Source organism: Lissotriton vulgaris, chromosome 6, assembly GCF_964263255.1.
Source record: "Lissotriton vulgaris chromosome 6, aLisVul1.2, whole genome shotgun sequence".
NCBI lineage: Eukaryota > Metazoa > Chordata > Amphibia > Caudata > Salamandridae > Lissotriton > Lissotriton vulgaris.
In genome coordinates, this window is record NC_141694.1 from 1,142,190,361 (window position 1) to 1,142,216,737 (window position 26,377).

Genomic DNA, 26,377 nt, shown 5'->3' on the forward strand with positions numbered 1-26,377 from the left:
TTTTTCCCCTTGATACCGGCGTGCATCACAAAGGTTTTTTTTATGTTGACCTTTAAATTAAGACTTGTCATAAAAGTGCAGTAGTTATTTAGGGCTTTTTGTAGCTGGATCGGGGTTCGTGCGAGGATCACCGCATCGTCAGCGTATAGCAATGCTGGGATCGGTCTCCGGCCCGCTTCTGGGAGATCTTTTACGCCTTGTAACATAGCAACTTCAAGTCCATTTGTGTAGAGCGTAAATAAGAAGGGGGCCAGTACGCACCCTTGCCTGACCCCCTTCTGTATTGGGAAGCTATCTGTAAGTTGGCCTTCCAATCCGTATCGTACCTTTACCGTGGCACCAGCGTATAACTCACGTAGGAAGTCTACAATTGCTGGCTCGATCCCCATTTGCAGCATTATTCTCCAAAGTTTTGAGTGTTCTACACAGTCGAAAGCTGCCGTAAGGTCAACGTAGACCATTTGTAAGGTTGATTTTTTTGCTGTGGTGTATTTTCCAGCCAATAATGTTAAGTTCAAAACTTGGTCCACGGTGCTCAGTCCAGCCCTAAACCCGTATTGGAGATCTGATAGTACGATTGTTACATTCAAGAACCTGCGACACCAAAAACGTTATTTATGGTATTAAGTGCCCATGTGGAAAATTGTATATAGGCCAAACTGAACGGAAAATAAAAGTAAGAATAACAGAACACAAGAGCAACATTCGGTTGAAAAATCTGAAATCTACATTGACTGCACATTGGTTGGAAGCAGGACATAATGTTGCACAATTACGCTTTACCATACTGGAAGTCATTAAACATCACCCTGAGAGAGACTCACATAAGCAAAGACTGAGATCCGAATATTTTTGGATAAAAAAGATGGGCAGCCTACAACCTAATGGACTGAATGACAGGATAGAATTATCCTGCTTTTTATAAACAGACTTTGGGAAAGCCGATAATATTTCCTTGCACAACGTTAAGAGTGAGACTTCCCCTACCCAAAATGGCCGACATTATTTTCTTTTAGTAATTATTTTCTTTTAGTAACTTTTTATTTTTAGTGCACTTTTAATGCACTTGTGATTAGCATGATGCAGGATATTAGAGCTATATGCATTGTGTAAACAAAGTTATGAATAACATGCAGTATTGTTTTTCGATGTTTGCACTTTTTCAGAAATGTTATGAAACTCATTCATTTATTATTCATTAGTATTGTTACTGATGTTCTATACCAATTTAGTATTCTTTTATACCTGTTATCGAGATTTATTTAACATTTTTATAGGGCTGAACACTAGTCCATCGTCACGATCAGGTGATCGCATGCTTAGCCAATCACAGCGCGCAGAGCTTTAAATAGCCACACTCTAAATGTTTGGAAGTAGCGGATTGGTTGGCATCTCGGAAACGTAGGATGTTTGCATTTCCTAGTAAGTAAAGCGCTAACGAGGAGCAGGGCGTTTGTTAGGCTCGAGAAGTTTTGTTTTATTTAACGGTTATTTTCGCCAGAATACGTTAGAATATGTTTCCACGGAGCGTGCAGTTAGAACTCTTTGTCAGTTGCGCTAGGAGCTCTTTTCAATGTAACGGTCATTTTCGGTTTTAAACTTTCATGGAACAGGGTGAACACTGTAAGTTTGGCTATTTAGGGATCGCCATGTGATTACATGATAGGATTTTTTGTTTGCATAAAATGACAGAGTGTTAACAAATGTATTTGGATGTAGTTGTACACATGCAGAGATGGTTATGAGGCTGATTGCATTTTTCTTGATTTTTCTAATAGAGACCCCCGAGGAAGGGTCACCACAGACCCGAAATGCATTGGGTAAATGGGAGATGTTAATATGAAATGTCCTGGAAACAAAAGGATTCGCATTAATTAAAAAGATGAAATAAACATGAAAGTTTGAAATAAGAATAATCTCATTGAATGGACTATTATTGTTTATGAATATACCAGAAGAGAACCAAGTTGGTTCTAGTAAAAGTGTGCATAACATTACCATCTAGACAACGGGATTGCCCGCTGACTCCCAATTTTTCATATGTTTACAAAGTGTTTCTAGACTAAACACTGGGTTAATGTTGCACAACAACGAATGGATTAAACAAGAAGAAGATATATAAAAAACCAGAGTGCTGGATGGACTCAATAAAGATCTGATAGTACCCCATGTTCTTTGGACCACTCCTGGAGACGGTCTAGAAGTATCCTCCCTGCCATCTTTCCGACCGAATCCAGGAGGGAGATAGGACGGTAACAGGAGGGACTGTATCTGTTGCCTTTCTTGAATATGGGGACTAGGATCGATGTTGACCAGGAGTTAGGGAGGTTGATTTCCTTTGCTGCATTCAAGACCTTGGTTAATAGAGGGGACCAGAGATCAGGAAGAGATTTGTAGAGGTCCATAGGGACTGAGTCTGGTCCTGGCGCTTTGCCATTTTTTGCAGTTTTTATAGCTTTCATTGTTTCTTTAATGGTGAAATGAATTTCTATCGGGTAGTTCACCGGTGGGAGGAGGGGAGGTGTAGGAGCCAAGTCTCCGACTTTGTCCTCTCCAAAGACCCCTGAGAAATGCTGCACCCAGTCCTCGGCGTTTATTGCAACATCTAGGGAGGGACCGTCGTTGTTTCCAGTTAGAAAAGGGGTCTTGACAATTTTCCAAAAGGCTACATTGTCCTTTTGTATGCTGCTATTTAGAAGTTGGGTCCAGAGATTACATTGTAGCTCCTTTTTCCTTTGCTTGAGTGCAAGCGCGTATAATTTCCTTAATTGCACTATCTCTTCTCTGTTTCGATCTTTCTTTGCTAGGGCTTTCTTTAAAGCTGAATAGGCTTTTGTGCACTGGGTGTTAACCCAACCTTTTCTTAGAGTGTTGTTTTGTTTTCTGGATTTAGTTAGTACATTGCCGATAGTTTTCACTATTTCATTATAGCCGGTCAGGATTTCCGATGCAGTTGCCAGAGGGTTTAGACAATTGTCAATGTGAGTCCTGCATTTTTTAATTATTCTTGCGCTGGTTGTTTCTTGGTCTAGGTTACCCCATTTGAGGGTGAAGCCGTTCAGTCTGTTTAGTGTAAGTATTTCTTGATGTAAGGGGCCCATATAGTCCTTAGCTTGGTTTTTTTGATGATCAGGCTCTAGGTAGATTAATCTGAGTGGATAGTGGTCACTGAGTACATTGTTGTCCACTTCAAAGTGTTTTATGCGTGTGGCATTGTTAATAGAAACTAGGATGTAGTCAATTAATGTTTGAGCGCCTCTTCCATGGAACGTTGGTGTGAATTGGATAGTGGGTGTCATCAACACATTCGCAAACCCTATGTCTAACTTGGACATGGTAGCCTGTATGTTGTTTCCTTCCTCGGTGTGAGAAAAATGAGTTATAGGGTTATCTTGATCGTCTATGATCCCACATGTAGGGGCATTGCTTTTGCTACATATATGGAGGTTGAAGTCTCCGCCCCAGATTATTGAGTGGGTGACTTTGGCGTATTTGATTTTTAACTCATTTGTTACATCGCTAATTTCACTTAGAGCTTTGGTTAATTCCGTCAGGCTCATGTTATTATAAAAGTTTATTATAGTGTAGATGGCTTGGTTAGTTGCTTTTATGTTAATGATCTGATAGTTCTGGTGGAGTGCTATTGGCGTTGTTTCCTGACAGGGCCAAAGATTGGAAATGTATGTGATTAGGCCCCCTTTGCTTCTCCCTGAGTGTGATTTTGTTGCATGGGAGAAGTATGTTCTAAATCCCACCAGGTGAATTGGGTCGTTCAGCCATGTCTCCTGAAGACAAATTAGATCGTTTTTGTGAACCAGATCTAAAAAGGTTTTTTCAAGATGCTTAGTTGCTAGACCCGCCACATTCCAGAATAGCATATTCCTCTCGACATCTGTGCTGAAGTTAACAAATTGGGACGGCAGTTCAAGTAGTTCTGCTTCTACTATTGAGTTTGGAGGGACTATGTTCAAAGCTACCTCGTCTAGTTTGTCTGAGGGAGGACGTAGCATAGACTGCGGTCTGGTGACAAATTTGCAGTGATGGGGGCGATCTTTGGTCTGACTGCTTGCATTTTGAGTTGTGGTTTCTGGAGTATGGTCATCTTTTCTATCTTTTGGTAAGCTTTGGACCTTGTCGGACATCTTGCTCTTTAGTTTGTTTGGTGAGGGAAGTAGTTGTACTCTAGGATTAAACAGAGGGCTCGATGTGTGAGGCTGTGATGATGGTCAGTCGACCATGTCTAGGCAGCTATAGTGATTGAAGGTTGGGATTCCGGTCCAGGGTTCTCTATACTGGTGTTGGTACGTCCTCCTGCCATAATTGTTCCAGTCACCTCGTTCTCTGTGGTCATATCCCCAATCCCCCTGTGGTTGGTGCCTTTGGTAGTTTCCTTGACCCATGTCGCCATGATTCCAGTTTCTTGGTCCTTGATCGGGTTGACTCCATGACCAATTTGATGGCCAGTTAGGGTCCTCGAAACGATGGCTTTGTCGAGGGTAGAAAAAGGATAAACGTTTAACGTTTATTCCTTCGTTATTTTCTGGGCTGTCCCAGGAACAGATGTAGTCCACTGCTCGTGGGTTTTCAAAGTTAACTATTATACAATCACCGAGGATTGATTTAGGCTGGTGGCCTATCCAGGAGACCCTTCTCTTCGTGGTAATTCTGGTGATGTTATTTGGGTGATTGGGCCTGTTGATGTTTAGCCAATAGCGTGCTTTATTTAGTAGGGACCAGGTAGGTTCATCTGTGTCTTTACTTAGTTCTGGGACCCCAGTTAATATGGCTACGAAGGGTGCTGCTTCCGGTGGAAGATTTACTACTTTTGGCCATCTTTTATTCGTTCTCTCTGATTTACTGGTTGTTCTCTGTGGTGTGTCTTGACGGGGAGTATTTGATGCGGGTGGGATAGAAGGGGTAGTTACTGGTAGTGATTTTGCAGGAATAGGGTTTGGAGGTGGTTGGTTTTGAGGACCAGTGATGATTTTTACATTTTCCTGATTGGGCTTTGCTTTCGGAGGAAGAGTTTGATTAGTTAATTTTTTTCCTGATTCTCTTGTATTTATGTTTATGTCGTTTACGGTATTTGTGGTAGCCGGATTGTTCGCTACTTGTTTCTGAGTGTTGGTAGCATTAGTTTTACCGGAATTGGTGGTAGGGCCTAATGAAGCTGAAAAGTCTTTTTTCCTTGGGTTGGTGGTTATTCTGGCGGTGGCAATTAATATAGCCATTTGCTTTTCTATTACTTCAAGACTTTTTTGTATGGGATGCAACTGGTGTTTTACTATTTCCGAGATTTCTTTTAATAGGGAAGATTCTACCTTTGAGTTACTTGTGGTTCTCGTCGAGTATTGGACCAACATTTCTTGTCGAGGTTGTTTTGAATTAGGTCTGTTCAGGTGATCTTCGACTATAAGTACGTCGGATGTGATGTTGTTAGAGGATTCTGTGTTAAGAATGTTCTGTTGGTTTTGATCCCTAGAAGGTGGTTCTGGATCAGAGTTTGTTGCGGTTGTACGTATTGGACTCTTAGGGCGTGATTCTGTTTGAGTCTGTTGTTTGGGAATAGCTCCTTCCCTAATACCTCTAGAATCTGACTGTGTTAAATCGTTTTGTGTTGGCTGCAATGTAGCAAAGATATCGGGGGTCTGTTCAAGGTCCTGAGAAGATTGTGAATTAGACAATTGCGAGGCTACTGAAAGGTCGACTGTGTTTGGTAGTGCATGTATTTCAACATTTATCTCCAAAGTTGACTTATTTTGTAGTGCAGCATTTGGAGTTTGGGCCTGTACCAGCACGCCCATAGATGAACGTCGTGCTTGGTCTAGCTCATACGAAACACGGCGATCAATCATCAATACTGTTTGGTCTATAGTTTCGTTCACTTTGTGGAGAAATTGTTCAATGGGACCAACTGTAGTCGTCATGTTTTTCTTTATGGTTTTGCTATTAGATGCCTCTTGACATTGTAAATATTTTAACCGAGTGGGATGGAATCAAAGGGCTTCAAATAAGTAATGTGTCGTGAATGGTAATTGAATTCTCTGTAGCTTGGTTTAGGACTGTAGCGCGAGAAGTTGCCTTGGCTTGAATGTTAGGGGGGAGCGCCCGGCCCGGTCTCCTCCGGTCTGTGACGGGCTTGGACGGGCCCACCCTTGGCCCAGGCTTCGCCCAGCGTCCCGCGAGAGGGAACGGCGACGCCCTTTATGCGCCTCCTGGCGCGTCGTGAAGGGGGTGTGGCTGGAGACCTCGAGGGCTGCCGGGAGTTGTAGGCAGCCCCTCGCCTCGCTCCACTCGGCGGCCCCGCTGTCAGGTGAAAACAAACAGCAGGACGGCGGAAGGGAGGCAGTGGGGGGTCTCAACAGCGCAAGGATCCGATTGTATGGCAGAGCCTTCCTCTCTCAGCGTGATACAGGTCAGAGTTACTGCGGGGCAAATCGGGCGAAGCAGCATGTCACAACTCCTTGTAACGGCGACGCCCTTTATGCGCCTCCTGGCGCCTCGTGAAGGGGGTGTGGCTGGAGACCTCGAGGGCTGCCGGGAGTTGTAGGCAGCCCCTCGCCTCACTCCACTCGGCGGCCCCGCTGTCAGGTGAAAACAAACAGCAGGACGGCGGAAGGGAGGTGGTGGGGGGTCTCAACAGCGCAAGGATCCGATTGTATGGCAGAGCCTTCCTCTCTCAGCGTGATACAGGTCAGAGTTACTGCGGGGCAAATCTGGCGAAGCAGCGTGCTAATGAGCTAATTCCTTCTCTGGTCAGTACTGAACAATCAGGTTTAGTCAAATCCTGAAATAATACAGAGGATTCCCGAACCTTACTAAATAGTATTCATGGTGCCTCTAGAAGTAATATGTCATTAGCAGCAGTTACCTTAGACTCTGTATACGTTTTAAACACTTCAACTGGGAATTCACGTTCAAAGCCCTGAAACGAAATGCTTTTGGCCCTAGATTTTCGCAGTATATCAAAGTTCTTTATACCTAGCTTTCGACAGCGGGCACCATTAATGGCTTCAGTCTTACTATTTCCCCTCTCTTGAGGCACATGACAGGGATGCCCCTATCACCTTTACTCTTCACTCTTTCAGTGGAACCCTTTCTGGAAGCTATACGAAGATCCCAGACATTTACAGTTGTAAACACAGATGGTCAGATATTACATTTGATGCTTATGCAGACAATGTTTTACTTTATGTATTTAATCCTCACTCTTAGTCCCTTTGATTCTCCAACTGTTGTCTCACTATTCTATAGTCTCCAGCAACAACATAGACAAATCTAAAGTAATGCCTCATAACAAATTAAGCCTCAAAGACGTTTAAAGATACAGGTTTTTTGTGATATCCCTCTCCGATCTTAGGCATTATTTACCTCCCCTCTATCAGAGATACTATTAAAGCTAGTATAGAGGCTTTAAAACATAAGATTTTTACCCTTTTGGCTCTATGGTCCCCTTTATTCCTCCCACGGTGGGGCAGATTCAATATGATTTTGCTGCTCATTATTAATTTTTATCTATCAATGTTTCCTCTCCGGCTACCGTGGATCTTTTTGAAATCCATTGACTGTTTGCTGTCCAAGTTATGTTATATGTTATATTATAATTAATTTATACTGCGCTCCAATACTCAAGAGTGTCCTGGCGCGCAGCGTTACCATGCCCTGATGGAACAGAGAGTTAAATTGGCTGAATAAAAAGGAAAGTTTTGAGTTGTTTTTTAAAAAGTCTGAAGTCCTGGTTAGAGCGTAATTCCAGAGGAAGGGAGTTCCATGCTGTAGCTGCTTTAACGGAGAGGGACTGATCCCCCAATCGGAATCAGGGGATTGCCATCCGTCATTGGGTGGCCGAGCGCAAAGATCAACTAGGGACATAGAAAGCAAAACATTTCCTGATATACATAGGACCAATACCCTGCAGGGCTCAATGGGCCAAGGTGAGAGCCTTAAATTGCACTCTGTGGGTCACAGGAAGCCAGTGCAGGTCTCGTAAATGCTGTCTTACGCTAGATCTTCCTGAGATGTTAAACAAAAGTCTAGCTGTAGCATTCTGTACGGGCTGCCAATGTACAGGGCATTTGCATAATCAATGCGGGAGATGATGAGAGCACGGGCAACCATCTCCTTGGCAGGCCTTGGAAGCATGGGTAAGAACCTTCTTAATGATTTAACAGTGCCAAAGCAGACTCCAGCGAGCTTCTTAATTTGCACCGCAAACCGAAGGTCTTTACCAAACCAAACCCCTAAGTTCTTTGCGGGGTCGCCCTCTAACTTAGGTCGAGGGAAGTCTGGTAGCCACAGGGTTTCTCTAAAGGTGGGCGGAAACTGACCATACAGAAGGACCTCCGACTTGTCCTTGTTGCACTTCAATTGGGCATGTGCAAACCACTGAAACACAGACAAGAGACATTTCTGGGCAATTTCTGTCGCCAAGTCGGAGTCCTTCCAGGTAAATAGGAGCTGTGTGTCATCGGCATAAGCTATAATTTTTGCTCCCAGCTCCTCCGCCAGAAAAATCAACGGAGTCAAATAGATATTAAAGAGCAAGGGGCTCAAAGTAGAACCCTGTGGGACTCTGGTAGACATTTCCCTGGCCGCCGAGGAAAATGGTGGCATCCAGACCTGCTGAGTGCGTTCTTCTAAAAAGGATTCCCAGGCGGGGCCACCGATGCCAATGTTTGAGAGTCGAGTGAGCAGTAATTGATGGGGCACCGTATCGAAGGCGACCAATAGGTCAAGTAAAATCAAGGCCGCCCTGCCGCCCGTGTCCAGGCACTCCCTAATCGCCTCAGCCTTTTCCACCAATGCGGTCTCGGTGCTATATGAAGCCCTAAAACCAGATTGCGCCAGGTGGAGAACACCAGATACTTCAACATATGCCTCAAGCTGACGAAAAACCACCTTTTCACACACCTTAGTCAGTGCCGGGAGGAGAGAGATGGGGTGATAACTCGCAAGTTTGAGCGGATCTAAAGAAGGTTCTTTTAAGAATGGCAGAAGCTTTGCCTGTTTCCAATTACGGGGTACAGTAGCAGTCTGTAGGGATAGATTGATAATAGTATTTACCTCTAGATAAACCACCTCAGCAACACCGGCCAGAACTCCAGCTGGACATGGGTCTGTCGGGGAACCCGACTGAAGTGATTTGAGGATGGTCAAAGTATCAGACCCAGCAATAGGCATAAACCTCATTAATGCAGAGGCCAACGGAATAGGGGCTTGACAGGACATAGGAGAGGAATCCCTCTGGAATTGAGAGCCTGTCCACAGGCTATCTTGGATGTTCTGATTTTTTTCAATAAAAAAAGAAGACTGCTACTCACACTACTGCGATGAAACTGGAAGGGCTGATTGTTCAGCGCAGGGTGCCAAAAAGCTTCTAACAATGGAGAAAATCTTCTTAGTATTGTTCTTAGCCTTGGCAATCTGCTCCGCATAAAAGCCACTTTTTGCCTCCCCAATGGCTGCATAGTATTCTCTCGAGGCCCTGCAAAGAGCACCTTTGGCCAAGGGACAGTTCTCCTGCGCCATTGTTGTTTTCATTTTTTATAAGCCAGTTTAAGCTCTCTAAGAGTGCCAGAGTACCAGGCTTGAGAAGGAGTCAGTCTTCATCGCCTATTGGAAAGGAGTTTAGAAGTGGAATCAACCCCTTGGCTGATCCAGGTGGTAATACTATCCACCGCTCCGTCGAGATCGTGGGCTACCGACGGGCTTGAAAGTAGAAGAGCGTTAGAGAGGGCCGGGTTATCAATCTTCCTTACGGGCTTGCCTTGCGCCGAGACTCTAGAGAAAAGGGAATTCCCTATTGTCCAGGAATAAGTCACCGGCTAGGATTTCCTTATCCAAACTCAAGATGCGAAAATAAATGGAGGCGTCATCATTCCCAACTTTACCTAATATAATTGTGCCTTTACCCTCGAACAGATATAGTCCTCTTTGCGGGCATCAACTTCTACCTCCCTTTTACTCTAGTTTTATCTTCAGCTTTCTTTAATCTCTCCTTTTTCATTCCTCGAATTTTCCCTTATCACTCACATCTTATCACTCACATCTTATTGTGAAAATGTTTCTCTCAGATTTATTCACATTCCCAACTATTTTCACTATCCTCCATTTGATACAACCTTAGCATTGCCATAGCTGACAATGTCCTTAAAGCGCCTCCCTGGATACCCAATGGAATTACAATGGTTTCTCAGATCATCTCCAATAATCTGTTACGTCCATTTGAGGAACTACACACTAAGTATTCCTAACATGTTTCGGACCAATTGTGCCCTCCTTTTAGATATTCTCAGACAAAATGTAATAGATCTCTCCTCACACCTTCCTGACCCTTTCTTTGATCCTATGACATTCCACAACTTTACACTGAATTAAAAGTTTGTTTTTATACAAGCTGTTTTCTACTCCAGACTCAGATAGGGCTAAAACCAAATCTGAAGACTCATGAGAACCGGATATACAGTCCACTTTTTCCATTCCATTACGGAACAAAATATTGCCTAAAGTACATTGTATGTCCCGCTCTGCCAGCAGTACTCAGACTATTATTTTCTTCTACAATAGGCTTTTTTTAAAACCACGAGTACCTTATTCAAATTAACATTTTTGAAAAATAGTAATTGCTGAACCTGGAATGCCTCTAATGGTGACTTTCTGCCTATGTATTTCTATTGTCCCAAGAACTCTTCCTTTTGGAAGTAGATATGGCACAACCGTTCGGATATGTTCTATTTCAATTCCTAATGCCATTGTCCTTATCTGTCTACTTATGTGTTCAGATGCATGGTCTGGGGATAGGGCCAAGAGTTTGTTTGCGGATCTTCTCCTGGCGGTGGCCTTTCAATGCATTACCTCTAATTAGAAGAACTTTAACAATTTAGATTTTCCCCCATGATGGAACTTGATTTGTCACAATCACAGACTGGATACTGCACACTTACCCACACTCCAGGTAGACATTAAAAGGCATTTGCTGTAGTTGCCTTCGACTTCCTACGTATCTAACCCTGTAACCATTAACATTAGAAATGTTGAAGTCTCCAAACCTCCATGAACACTTTATTTTACACTACGGATCATTTTACTCAATATCTTAATATCACTCACTGTATACCTCTTGTTTCTTTACCAACCAGATTTCGTTTACCTTCCTCTCTCCCTTATTTATTTCCTTGTAAGACACACATACATTATAGGTAGATTTTTTTTTCTTTTTTCCTCTTCTATTAAAAAAAATCCCACAAAATACTAATGGCTGTGCAAAGCAATTTGTTTGGTATTATTAGCTTTAAAGATATGTCTTATTTTGCATAATCAATAAATTGAATGTCAAGCTTTACCTGATATTTATCTAATGAACAAAGGCATTGCTACTGTGACATGTCTCGTTCTTATGTACTATTAAATATTTGTTTTGCACATTATGATGTATGTTCCTTAATAAACATTCCAAACGTAAAAAAATGATACAGTCTATTCAAAATTAATAAAAATGTATTTCTTTAGCATGCAGAATTGTTTCACCTTCCTACATCAGATTATTTCACCATATAGACAAGCATTTATGTAAAGTGATTATTAAAGAAACATTCATGGCTTGCCCCCAAGAACAATGCCATTACAGAACTAAGATGCAAGTCAGTAGTCATGTAAGCTCTAAACGTTGCTTAGACCCTTATTATAGCTGGAGTAACATTACAGTTGACTAAATTAAATATGAGATGCTTGTACAGCGCTCACCCTGAACTCACATATTTAACAGTGCACTCATATGTGATAATAAAGCAAAACGAGGCTCTGTGAAATACAATATCTGCCTAGGATCACACAATTTAGACATGCAGGGAAGACATATTGATTCCAGGTTATCTGGTTTCACATTTTGAAATTAAACCACCAGATGTGTATCTATGTCTCCCTTTCACTCTAAGGATAAATCAAAGGTCACTATTTTGTCTTTCATTCTTTGCTCACCACTAGAAAAACTGACACAGATAGCAGACCCGACTCTGAGTCCCCAGACCCAAATACCAAACCAAGAATGTATTTTTTGGGGCGTCTCACACCGCAAACACCCCCTAAAGCTACTCCCCTATTCATGACTCTGTTCACCACCAGATACTCTCTGCCTCTGTTTCTCACTCTTGCAGAATCTCTTTAAGCCCTGCTTTCTCTATTTGTTGCTGTTTTCTATCTTTCTTCTTTTTCCCTTTTGTGTTTTTCTTTCTCTTGCTCTGGATCAAAGTCTGGTGCGGAAAAATAAGGAGCAGTCCCCAAAAATCATGCCATGGTCCACCCTCCTTGCAACTAACGTCTCAAATCAAGCACTGACCAAAATTCAGTTTAGGCCTTCAAATAATTGCTATCAAATAAATGGAAACATAATTCAAATTGTATTTGATTTGAAACCTATGTAATGCACCTGTCCCCGAGTGATAAACATGAAAGCCAATGATAGGTAGTAACTAATACTAAAGGACAGCTTTTGATTCTGACTTCATTTAAGCTGAAGATTGGACAACGACTGCAAAGAGAGTGAACTGACGAAACACGAGACAAGTACACAGAGACACACACAGACCCATACACACACACTCACAGGCACACGCACATACACACACTCCAAGGAGCACACACACACACTCACAGGCACACGCACATACACACACTCCAAGGAGCACACACACACTCACAGGCACACGCACACACACACACACACACACACACACACACACACACACACACACACACACACACACACACACACACACACACACCCATACACGTGTTACCATCCTTGTGGGGACTATGTGTTTTCACCAGCCTTGTGGGGACTAACCCTTCCCAATGTTTTAAAAATATACCAATAACAGAAAAATGTTAAGAAAAAATTCATAATACAGGATCCTGCTTCAATTTTACAAATATGTTGTTATTTAGTCACGCGCACAGAACCATCATTGTGGGGACTTGGACATGTGTTACCATCCTTGTGGGGACCTACTCAATAATTCTCATTTCTGATTGAATACACTCATTATCTAATAGATAAATGCTATTATTCAGTGCCATACATACATAACATGATACTTTAGTCAAATTTGAATAGGTCACTATGTCCTAGGTGCACCTAGAACAGAGATTTGTCTAATAATGCATTTTACAGTAGAAAATGATCATATATATATAAAGTGCATGGACAGGGATTCACGGATGTTTAGCCTATTACTGAGTGCACACAAACATTAAGGAATATGAAAACAACACATAGTTAAATTAATTTAGAGGCTTAAGATCCTGCAATGGGGTCAGATGGCAAAACCAAGTTGCCATCTGACCACCTAGTTGTTTTTCATCAGCCTCACCAATTGGCACCATCTACGTATGGCTGTGCATTAATAGTCCCCAAAGAGATGGCATGATATTATAATAATATTCTAGAGCTGACAGAGTAAGTGTATGATGATGATAATTTTCAAGCCCCCACAGAGATATTGCATGATTAGATTGATGCCCAAGTCCCTACAGATATTGTGGTTTTGGTGTACGATGATAGTCATGCTGCAGTTAATGCAGAAATAACACTATTACAGTAATGCACAGGTCCCACAGAGATAGTTTGTGATTATAGGAATGCCCAGGTCTCCACAGAGATAGTGTGGTATTATAGCTAACAGCAGAGTACAAAGTTCCCCAGGGAGCGTGTAACAGTGTGGAGCAAGGAGTTGGTATTATAAATACCGTGGCTGCGAAGGAAGGGTTCCCTAGTCGGAACTTAGAGAGCCTCACACACCCAAAGTAATAAGCGTGAAACACACCCTTACTAGAGGGTGTCCGGTGTCATCATCGGCTCACTGCCCCTCGTCAGACCGGCGCTGCAATGTCTGACGGAGTCCCCAAAGGTACTCTTTTGACGGGGTTCTTTAGTTCCTTGCCGATGGTGGATGTGGGTGAGGATGAAGGAAGGTGTAGTCAGTGCAATAGTGAGTGAAAGTGATAAAAAAGGTAATCAGTCCACTTCCAACTTTAATAACGTGGCTGATTCCTTAGTTAAAAGGGGTGGGAGGGGAGTTTAGAGACCGTAAAGGTATACAGAACAATAACTCTACCCCCTAGTGTGGTCAACATGTTTCTCGCCAAAAGGCGATTCGTCAGGACCTCAAATAAAGTACTACACAAAAAAACAAATGTGGACTCAATGCTCAATCTCTATGAAGAAAGCAAATACAACCTCGCTGGGTCGGAGGACAAGAGGGCCAAGGGGTCCTGCTCTATTTAGGCGACCTAGAGGTAGGGGAACAAAATATAAAAACAGAAAGAACAACTCAAGTCAAATACAACATAGTGACTCAATGCTCAAATCGTGCAGCGTGACTCTTGTGACACAGGCTCCACACTGTGAGAAGTGAAGGGGGTAGTGTGGAAGGGAAAAACAATTGAACCAGGAATTTGGGTGCAACGTCCCTTCTATGTCATACACCACCCAAATATCACAATTGGAGAATTTCCATTGTGTGTTTAAGAAAAAACTGTGGTATATAGCCGAAGCTTTCAAGATAACAACCCGTCCCTAGGAAACAACAGCAGGCGTGCAGCATTAGTCATGTTCTTACCCTAAAGGGATTAAGAATGGGCCCCGCAGCATGCTCCCGTGAGGCCAGCGTTATAAGGGTGGATGCACCTATAGGATGTAAAAATTGGTAGCTGGTAACCTAGACAAGTAAGGTAGATGTGAATGGTGGTGCACTAAACAGCAGCAATAGCGGCCCCAGATAGAGCGTAAAACATTCTCCCAGCAGCAATTCATAATCGGGGCAAGAAGGGAGAGAGGCTGGGCGGGATAGTCCCCACTTAATATGGCTCCCTGGGTAACAGTACTGTAATGTGATGTTAGACACGTATCGCTCACACCACTCCTATCCATTGACATATGGGACAGAGAGGTAACCGAGGTACTGCCCTCAACCTCTTCAGCAATAGATCGGGCGGGATGGGGGCGGGTACATGGCCAAGTGGGCCATAATATTATGCTTTAAAATACGATCAGCGGGGCCCCAGGGAGGCTTATGTGAAACAAAAAACTGCCCTGTTTCTATGTAGTTAAAGACCCGGCGAGCTGGGGGCCGGTCGAGTGGGTGGCCAGGCGGGGCATAATTTATCATATAGAATCTGAATAGCGGGGCCTCCGGGAAGGCTTCCGATCAGCAAGGTGGTCTTTGCTGGACACATGCGGTAATCAAACAACTTGGCCCGATATTGTCCCGTCATCCACGCTCCTGACATAGAAAACCCGGGGCTTTGATGGTCTCAAAGGAAGCTTACCTTGACGGAGACACTGGAACGGCGGAACACCTACCCCTCACGCTCATGGCACCTGGTCAGGGTGCGGAGCAGCTGGTAGAGGTTTCCGCTGGTGTCCGCCGTTTTGAAGGAAGTGGGCCTCTGACGTAGGTGCCGGTCCGGTGAAGGCGCATCTGTAATGCGTCATGCGCATGCGCAGCACCCTGTCTGGTCCAATGGGCAGAGCTAGGTAATCGAGTGGCTCAGTAAGGGGGCCATCTTGGGAGTGGCAATAATGTTTAAACAGATGGAGAGTTGCTTCGAGATCAATATCTCTGAAAGTCGGGTGTGATTAAACCCGAGCAGGAGACGCAACAAGAAGTGCCTGAATAATTATTCATAAAATGGCCATAAGGTGTGTTGTGGTGCGGATGTTCGCGCATATTGCGTAATAGTCTACACATTATGTCAGTCTGTGCCTGCATTGACTGTGTGCTGCCGGGACTGCGCGACTAAACCCAGTCGGTCCGTGGAGTATTGTACTGGAGGTCCTCTGTTAAGAGGAATCAAGGTGGAACGGGATGATAGTGACAGTAAGGGGTTGGGTTGTAGGTTGTGTTGCACCGCTAGTCAGGGGTATATGGCAGGAGAGGTGTGCCCAGGATGTGTTACCATGGCGGGAGGGGTAAACAGGTGATAGAGTAAAGGGTATCTATCTCGAGACACTCGCCCAGGGAATAGCGTCATTCAGCCCTATTGTGTCTAGCTGGAGACGATGCACCCATCTTTGTTCAAGCCTGAACAAAGCTTGTCTAGTCATGGCTGGTTGGGACTCAAGCACTAGCCATTGGATGCTGTCGGCAGGGTGATTATATTGTTGGTAGTGTTCATAAAGTCTCGTGTGAGTCTTGGAGCATCGTATGTTGCTTTTATGCTCCGTTATTCTCAATTTGACCTGTCTCATGGTCATCCCGACATAGAATTTGCCACAAGGGCAGATGAGGAGATAGACACACTTAGAGCTATTACAGTTAGTATGTCTATTCAGTTTCCAAGTGAAAGAGTCTGTTAACGTAATTTCTTTGCACTGTATAGATTGGGGACAGACGGGGACAGACGGCACAGCCTCCACAGGGGTAGTGTCCAACCACGGGTGGGAGGTCCCATAATGTACGTTGTCCAGCACCAGGTGATTTCTTAGGAAAAAAAAAAAAAGTGTGGTATTATAGCCATGCTCAAGTCCCCACAGAGATAGTGTGTGATCATATTCACGTTCAAGTCCCCACAGAGATAGTGTGTGATCATAGTAATGTTCAAGTCCCCACAGAGATAGTGTGATCATATTCACGTTCAAGTCCCCACAGAGATAGTGTGTGATCATAGTAATGTTCAAGTCCCCACAGCGATAGTGTGTGATCATAGTAATGTTCAGGTCCCCACAGAGATAGTGTGTGATCATAGTAATGTTCAAGTCCCCACAGAGATAGTATGTGGTCATAGTAATGTTCAAGTCCCCACAGAGATAGTGTGTGATAATAGTCATGTTCCAGTCCCCACTGAGATAGTGTGTTACTATAGGAATGCCCGGACCCCCACAGAGATAGTGTGTGATTATAACCATATTAAAGTCCCACATAGAGAGTATTATGATAGTGTTGTTCAAGTGTTGTAGAGAAAGTGTAGGATGAGTCATTCTGACATTCATTCAGAATTCGTATAGCGCTTATAGTCACTCTCAAGACCCCGTTGACAAAATGTGTGATTATATTCATGTTCAAGTCCCCTCAGAGATAGTGTGTGATTATTGTTATGTTACATCTCTGCAGAGATAGTATGTGATTACAGTCATGTTCAGGGCCCCACATAGAGAGTGTTATAACAATGATGCTGAGGTGCTTGCTGTTATAACAGTCATGCCGAGGCTCCTGCAGAGGTAGTATGTGATTATAATGATGCCTAGGTGCCTGCTCTGGTAGTGTGTAGTTACAGTCATGTTCAAGTGATGTTGAGATATGTTGTGATTATACTGAAGCTTAGGTCCCCAAAGCGATAGTGCATGATTAGGGAGGCCCACTAAGATGGTGATTATTGACCTATAAAGAAAGTGTTTGATACATGTAACTTCCAGTCCCTCTAAAGACAGTCTGTTATGATATACATGTTGATGTCCCTGAAGAGATAGTATGTGATGACAGTCATATTCAAGTCCCACAAAGTTAAAGTATATTGAACCCACGTCCCCACAGAGATAGAGTGTAATTATAGATATGCCAGGTCCCCATAGAGATATGTGTGATGAAATTCATGTTCAATTACTAAAAGATAGCGCTTGATTGATTATATTGATGCCCAGGTCCCCACAGATATATTGTGTGATTATAGTGATGTCCAGGTCCCCACAGAGATAGTGTGTGATTATAAGGATGCCCAGGTCCCCACATAGATAGTGTGTGATTATAGGGATGCCCAGGTCCTCACAGAGATAGTGTGTGACTACAGGGAAACCGGGTCCCCACAGAGATAGTGTGTGTTTCTATGGATGGCAGGTCCCCACAGAGATAGTGTCTGTTTATGGCGATGGCAGGTCCCCATAGAAATACTGTGTGTTTATAGGGATGGCAGATCCCCATAAAGATATGTGTGATGATAGTTATGTTCAATTACTCAAAGATAGCATTTGATTGGTTATATTGATGCCCAGGTCCCCACAGAGATAGTGTGTGTTTATGGGGATGGCAGGTCCCCACAGAGATAGTGTGTGATTATAGGGTGCTCGGTCCCCACAGAGATAGTCTATAATTATAGAGATGTCAAGCTCCCCACAGTGATAGTGTGTAATTATAGAAATATCCAGGTCCTCACAGAGTTGGTGTGTGATTATAGCGTTACCACAGTCCCCGCAGAAATAGTGTGTGATGACAGTCTTGTTCAATTCCCCACAAAGGTAGTGTTTGATTGATTATATCGATATCCATGACCCCACTGAGATAGTGTGTGATTATAGACTTGTTCAAGTCCCCACAGAGATAGTATGTCTCCACAGTGATGTCTGTGATTATAGGTTTTATGAAGACTTAAACAGATAGTCATAACCTAGTGGCTTAGCAAACTAATGTAGCCACTTCAACAGTGGCAGCTGCTCCACTAAGGTGGAAGAGCGTCGCCCCACTGCTTTAAAGCATAAATAATGGACCGTATTATCATTTTATTTTTAGTATTCCAGTTGTTTGACATGGTGTTTCTGGTTGGCTAGGGTATGCAGGTATGGTAGGGCAGAACCCATCAGTCTAGTAAGGGTAAGATAGTAACACATCAAAGACAACCCCTGGCAGAGCAGTCAGGCTTATCCCAGAGGCAATGTCTAAAGCGTTTGCACAACGCACTAACACAACAGTGACACTTTAGGCACACCATAAAAAGCGACTCCACACAAGGTTACATAAAAATATCTTTTGTATTATTTATTTTTAAAAAGTTAGACCACAATCACATAAATCACTGTGCCACTAGGCACTTTGTCATGACATCACATAAAGTCATACACCACTTTTGCCAACTTTAGTAAATACTTATAAGTGAACAGCACACTGAAAACATAAGGCCTAACATTATAGTTAGTGCAATCAAGACAATAACGATTAGTTGAACATGTTTCCGCTTGAGCCGGTGTCACCAGTCTGACAGGTCAATCTTTTAAGATAGTTGCTTCCAGCTTTGTTAACATCCAACTACATCCCCTCTACATCCCCCTGCCTCCTTCTACATGAAAATGCTCCACTGGTTCCCGTAGAAACTGAGAAAATGCCAGGAATGACAGAGACGCCCTACGGGGCAAGAAAACGCCAAAAGATCTCCTGCCTGCACGACCGGGAGAGAACACAGTCTATGGGTGCTTGTGCTCACCAGCGTGATAGGGCCACTGGCCTGCACTCCCTGCAAGGAAACACTACCGGTTTCCATGGAAGCAGGGGAATGATGGAAGTACAGGGGTGATCTGCGGGGTAAGGAAACACCAAAGGATCTTACTCCTGGAGATCAGCCCAGTGGGATGTCTGTTTGTTGGTGCGAGCACACTATCCCTGGATGCTCGCACTATCTAGCGTGATGGGTCCACCTGCCCCCACTATTCACAACAACGGGCCAGAAGCCAAGGGGAGCCAAATGCCTCCGGTACAGCTCCGTAGTGTGGCATGGGTACGAATCTCTTCATGTTTCGCTGCAAGCGGCCTGATGCAGCTGGGAGGCTCTTGCCTTCCTTAGCAATGCCCGCACCCAGGGGCTCACGTCGGCCACCTAGGGTCTCACATCGGCTGCGTGTGGAAGCATCTGAATGGACACGTGAGGCTCTGGTCACTTGCGAGTGCGGCTGGGCCACATCTTCTGACATCCAAGGGAACTCCCGGGCCGATATTCCTTGCTGCTTGGGCATGGCCTCGCAGCCATGTAGCAGAGCCCCGGCTGCTGGCCCACATAAACAAAGGCAAGCAATACGAGAGGGAGAGCGTTTTGTTCCGTTCACCTCCTCCTTCTCAATGTTCAGGCCCTAGATGAGGGAGCTGTGCTGCCCATGCAGCAGGGTAAAAGCGCTCCTGTATGGGGTTAGCACAAATTGAGCCAACTCCTTGGGCAACAGAATTGAAAACGCTTACCACGCGCTATTAGCAAATAGGGAGGCAAGCACTACCTCGTCCCTGGAGACACTGGGGCAGAGAACAGGGCACAGGCTGGCTAGCACGAAGGTCCCTTAGCAGAGAGGCAGTCACTTCAGCCACCCAGCAGGCAGCAGGTTAGTTTCACAAGAAGTTATTCACAAACGGCGGTTCCTCCTGGCACACAGCAGTCATTGGGTACGTGCCCCACATAGTGTCTTTTTATTTTCATGGGGTTATAGTCCCTGTATTTATAGTGCCACAGTCTTTGTTCTGAGGGAACTTCAACCACATATTAGAAGTGCACAACACTGCCGTTCATATTGAAAGCCTTGGCCCCAGGCACACCACAGGGGGTGGAGCCATTATTGTGGAAGGTAGGCACAGACCTATTCAGGTGCATGTGCAACTCCCCCCACCACACCAAATGAATACCAGGCCTATTCAGGTGCAAGGAAAACTCCCCCTGCCACTCTAAATTCAGGAAAGGTCTATTCAGCCTAGCACTGAGTCACCCACTCAGGGCAGGACACACCTCCACTACCCCAGGGACTAGAGTGAATGCACATCCCTTCTCTGTCAGTCAAAACCAAACGGTCAGTACACATCAGGCAGGCGCAAAAACTCATAAGCACACATAAATACCCACTTCTAAAAGTGTTTTTTCTAACTCTGTTTTCACCAATAAGCAGGATTTATCACTAGCATGCCTGCCCGCTACGGGCCCCCAATGTTAAAAACTGCCTGCCTTTCCGTGGTAGCGTTGCCGCCACGGAAAGGCACATCCCAGCCTGCATACAAATATGGATGACGGTGTCTACCAGACCAGATTGCCTACCTGTGGAAAACCGGCGGACAGTATTCCCATTCGCTGAGGTCCCCCCAGCCATGGTAATGTGGCGGGGGAAGTTAGAGGCGGGCGGTGTTTTTTTGCCGGTGGATCGCCACCGCCATACGGTCAGTGGCGATCCCCCCGTTATCATAATGAGCCCCTTAATATTCCCTTGCCACGCAAAAAACCCATACCCGCCCTAAGAAATCCCTTACGATCCAAAAACTCATACCCACCCTAACCCTGAAAAATCCTTTGTCACGCAAAAACCTATATTCACTATAAACCATAAAATATACCTTGCTACCCAAAAACCTATACTCACCCTAAACCATAAAAATATACCTTGCCACCTAAAATCCCATACCCATCCTAACCCCCCAATATTCCCTTGGCACCAAAAAACCCCAAACCCATCATCAACCCTAAGGCACAACTTAGAATCCAAAAACCCATAACCGCCCTAAACCCCAAAAATCCATTATCACCCAAAAACTCATACCCACCCTACACCATAAAATGTCCCTTGCCCCCAAAATCCCACACCCACAATAAACCTTAAAAATTCCCTTGTGACACAAAAACCCATACTTAACTTAAACCCTACAAAATCCCTTGCCACCAAAATCTTAAACCCATCCTAAACGCTAAAAATCCCCATCAAACCCACAAAACCCATACCCACCCATAACGCTTACAATCCCTTACCACTCAAAAACTACACCCACCCTAACCACCAATAATTCACTTGCCACCCAAAAACCCATACCCACCATAAAAAATCCCTTGAGTCCCAAAAACCCATCCAAACACTAAAACCTAAATTATTCATTAACACCCAAAAAAAACATTTCAGCCCTAACCCCAAGATGTTCCCTTGCCACCCAAAACCCAAGCCCAGCGTAAACCCTAAAAAAGCCTTACCACTCAAAAATTCATACCCACCCTAAACGCTAAAAATTCCCCTATCACCCAAACACCCATACCCACCAGAAACCATAACATTTCCCTTGCCCCCCAAAAATTCAGCCCACCCTAAACCTTAAAACAGCTCTTATCACCCAAAAACCCATATCTACCCTAAGGCAAACCTTACAACCAAAAAACCCATAATCACCCTAAAAATTCCTTATCACCCAAAAACTCATGCCCACCCTAACCTTAAAAATTCCCTTACCACCCAAAAACCCACACCCATCCTAAATGCTAAAAATTCCATTGCCACCCAAAAACCCATACCCACCTTAAACCCTAAATAAATCCCTTACCAACCGAAAACCTACACTGAATGTAATCCCTAAAAATTCCCTTGCCACCCAACAACCCCATACTCACCCTAAACACAAAATGTTCCCTTGCCACCTAAAAACCCATAACTACCCTAAAAAAAACCTTACCACACAAATATACCCACACCCACCCTAAACCCTAAAAATTCCCTTGCCACCGAAAAACCCATACAAACTATAAACCATAAAAAAAATCATTACAACCCATAAAAAAACACACACTAAAGCCTAAAGGTTCCCTTGCTACCCAAAACCCCTACCCACCCTAAAAACTAAAAAATCCCCTACCAACCAAGAACCCACAAGAACACACCCACCCTGAGCCCTAGAAAATCCCTCGCCACCAAAAATCCCACACCCACCCTAAACACTAGCAAATCCCTTGCCACCCAAAAACCCATACAAACACTAAACCCTAGATGATTCATTACCAACCAAAACCCCATACCCACTCTAAACATTAAAAAATCCCCAACCACCCAAAAATCCATACCCATCCAAAACCCCAAAAATGAATTTGCCACCCAAAAATCTATACCCACCCTAAACTCTGAAAAATTCCCTTGCCACCTAAAAACCCTTTCCTGCCCAAAACCCTAAAAATGCCCTTGCCACCCAAAAAACCCATTCCCACCCTAAACCCTAAGAAATCCCTTACAACCCAAAAACCCATACCCACCCTAACCCTAAAAATGCCTTTGCCACCCAAAAGCCCATACCCATCCTAAACCCTAAAAATTCCCTTGCAGCCCAAAAACCCATACCCACCCTAAACACTAAAAAAGCCCTTACCTCCTAAAAACATATACTCACCATGAACCATAAAAAATATCTTGCCAACCAAAATCCCACGCCCACCCTAAACCCTCAATATTCTCTTGGCACCCAAAAACCCATAACCACCCTCAACCCTAAAGATTCATTATCGCCCAAAAACTCATACCCACCCTAAACCCTAAAGATTCATTATCACCCAAAAACTCATACCCATCCTAAACCATAACATTTCCCTTGCCCCCATAAACCCACAGCCACCCTAAACCTTAAAAATTCCCATCAAACCCATAAAACCCATACGTACCCGAAACTCTAAAAATCCCTTTCCTCTCAAAAACCTACCCCTACCTTAAACCCAAAAATGTAGCTTGCCACCCAAAACCCCATACCCACCATCAAAAATCCCTTGCCCCCAAAACCCATGCAAACACTAAACCATAAATTATGTTTTACCACCCAAAAAACCCATATCAGCCCTAAACTCTATATGTTCCCTTGCCACCCAAAACCCATGCCCACCCTAAACCCTAAAAAATCCCTTTGCACCCAAAAACTGACACCAAACCTAAACCTTAAAAATTCCCTTGCGACCCAAAAACCCATACACCCAGTAAAATCTACAAAATCCTTTGCACCAAAAATCTTACACCCACCCTAAACTATAAAAAATTCCCTTGCCACCCAAAAACCCATACCCAGCCTAAACCCTAAAACATCCCTTACCACCTAAAAATCGATACCCACCCTAAATGCTAAAAATTCCCCGAACACCCATACCTATCTGAAACCATAACATTTCCCTTGCCCCCAAAAATCAACACCCACAGTAAGCCTTAAAAAAAGCACTTTTTTCCTAAAAAGCTATACTCACGCTAAAACCTAAAAAATACCTTGCCAGCCAAAAACCCATACCTACCCTAAACCCTAAAAATTCCCTTGTCACCCAAAAAATCATATCTACCCCACACACTAAGGCAAACCTTATACAGAGAATGTAAAGCTGATGATGCTCAAGCCAAAACAGAGATTGTGTGTAGTTACTGGAATGCTCAAGTACCCACAGAGATGGTGTGTGACTATAGTATTACCACTGTTGCCAAAGAAAATGTGTGTGATTCATGCCCAGGTCCACACAGAGATAGTAAAAGATTATAGACATGCCCAGGTCCCCACAGAGATAGTGTGTGATTATAGACATGTCCAGGTCCCCACATAGATAGTGTGTGATCATAGACATTCCGAGGTCCCCACAGAGATAGTGTGTGACTATAGAGATGGTGAGGTCCCCACAGAGATAGTGTGTGATTATAGAGATGTCATGGTCCCCACAGAGATGGTGTGTGACTATAGTATTACCACGAATGACAAAGAGAATGTGTGTCATTACAGACATGCCCAGGTCCCCACAGAGATAGTGTATGATTAAAGACATGCCAAGGTCCTCACAGAGATAGTGTGTGTTTATAGACATGCCCAGGTCCCCACATAGATAGTGTGTGATTAATGGGATGCACAGGGATAGCACACATTTATAGTGTGTGATTATAGTCGTGTACAAGTCCTCACAGAGATATTGTGCCATTATAGTGATGTTTAAGTGCCCACAGTGATAATGTGTGATTATAGTCATATTCAAGTCTCCACAGTGATGTGTGTAATGGTAGGTATGTTGAAGAACCCATACAGATCGTATTAGTCTGTTGGCTTATTAAATGAATTAATGCACTTGAGGGATATGTGTTTGACCACTTTCTCACATGTGTGAATACTGGTGCTCCCACTCCGCCTTTATTCCTTCCAAGGTCTATAAAATAAGTATTATTTACTTGGATAGCAAAAAAACATGGTATTCAGCAACACAATATTCTCAGGTGTGAATATGCGCTTTATGTATGTACATGAGATGATATGATGTGATATTAGTGGTACTCAAGCCACCACTAGAGAGAGACTGGACTTATCCCATATCTATGAATCCCACTTCATATGTAGCATTAACTGATTTAAACTGTGTTAATCCAGGAAGGTTAACACTTCCTTAAAAATCCAAGTATCACAGTTCTCATTTTCTTTTCTAGCCCCCATTTATCAACTCTAGTCTCCATTAGGAAGATAAAACTGTATTTCTGATTGCAATAAACTCCCCATACTGATTCACTCTGACACTTTAGGATTATTACAAAAGAGAAATTGAATTAAGTACTGGCACATCCTTATAATTTTGGTTTCTATCATTCAAGAATTAAATGGTCCTCTTCTCACAAAGCTCTTCTATCTCTCAAAGTATTCCTTATACCTGCTCTTGGGGCTCTTTCTAGCTAACCAGGCTCACAATTAATATATATATATACTAGCTTTCCCGCCGTGCGTACCTGCGATCTCCGAAGAAAGGAAATTCAAGGAAACTCGTTATAATAATATTCAATTTATATTGTGTAATTGTTATTGAAACTTATTCCTTTTAATATGGAAAACATTTCAAAGTGCTGTTTTAATTCTATTTATTTATTTGAGTGCTTGTGGATACACGATTTTTTGTTTTTCCGTCTGGTGCGTACATCAGTATTCAAAAGATTATGAGGGCCCTGGGGGGCCGATATTTAAAAATAATGTATTAATGTATGCCAGAAACCTTCGGGGGAGTGTACTCAACAACTTCCCAAAGTTTCCTGGCGATTGGATGACTGCTGTTTTAATTCTATTTATTTATTCGAGTGCTTGTGGATACACGATTTTTTGTTTTTCCGTCTTGTGTGTACATCAGTATTCGAAAGATTATGAGGGCCCTAGGGGGGCGATATTTAAAAAAAATTATGCCAGAAACCTTCGCGGGAGTGTACTCAACAATTTCCCAAAGTTTCCTGGCGATTGGATGAATGCTGTTTTAATTCTATTTATTTATTTGAGTGCTTGTGGATACACAATATTTTGTTTTTCCGTCTGGTGCGTACATCAGTATTCGAAAGATTATGAGGGCCCTGGGGGGCCGATATTTAAAAAGTATTTATGCCAGAAAGCTTCACGGGAGTGTACTCAAAAACTTCCCAAAGTTTCATGGCGATCGAATGAATGGTGTTTTAATTCTATTTATTTAATCGAGTACTTGTGGATACACGATTTGTTGTTTTTCCATCTGGTGCGTACATCAGTATTCAAAAGATTATGAGGGCCCTGGGGGGCCGATATTTAAAAAGATGTTATTCCAGAAACCTTCGCGGAAGTGTACTCAACAACTTCCCAAAGTTTCATGGCGATCGGATGAATGGTGTAGTAATGCATAAAGGACAAACAGACGGACACACATACATTCGTTTTTATATATGCTAGTCCATTCTTCATGTGAGAAGTGGAATTTTTCTATTGTTAGAGGCATAATGTGGCATTGCCTCAAACCAGCACCACTGGCGATTAGGAAGCACTCTGGAATCCATAAAACCCAGGTTGCAATATATATATATGCACATAAACCTTGTTTAACATACTATAAACATTTACTGTGTTTGGGAGAACACATTCTGTAAATGGATTTCCAGAATGGAGATAGCAGT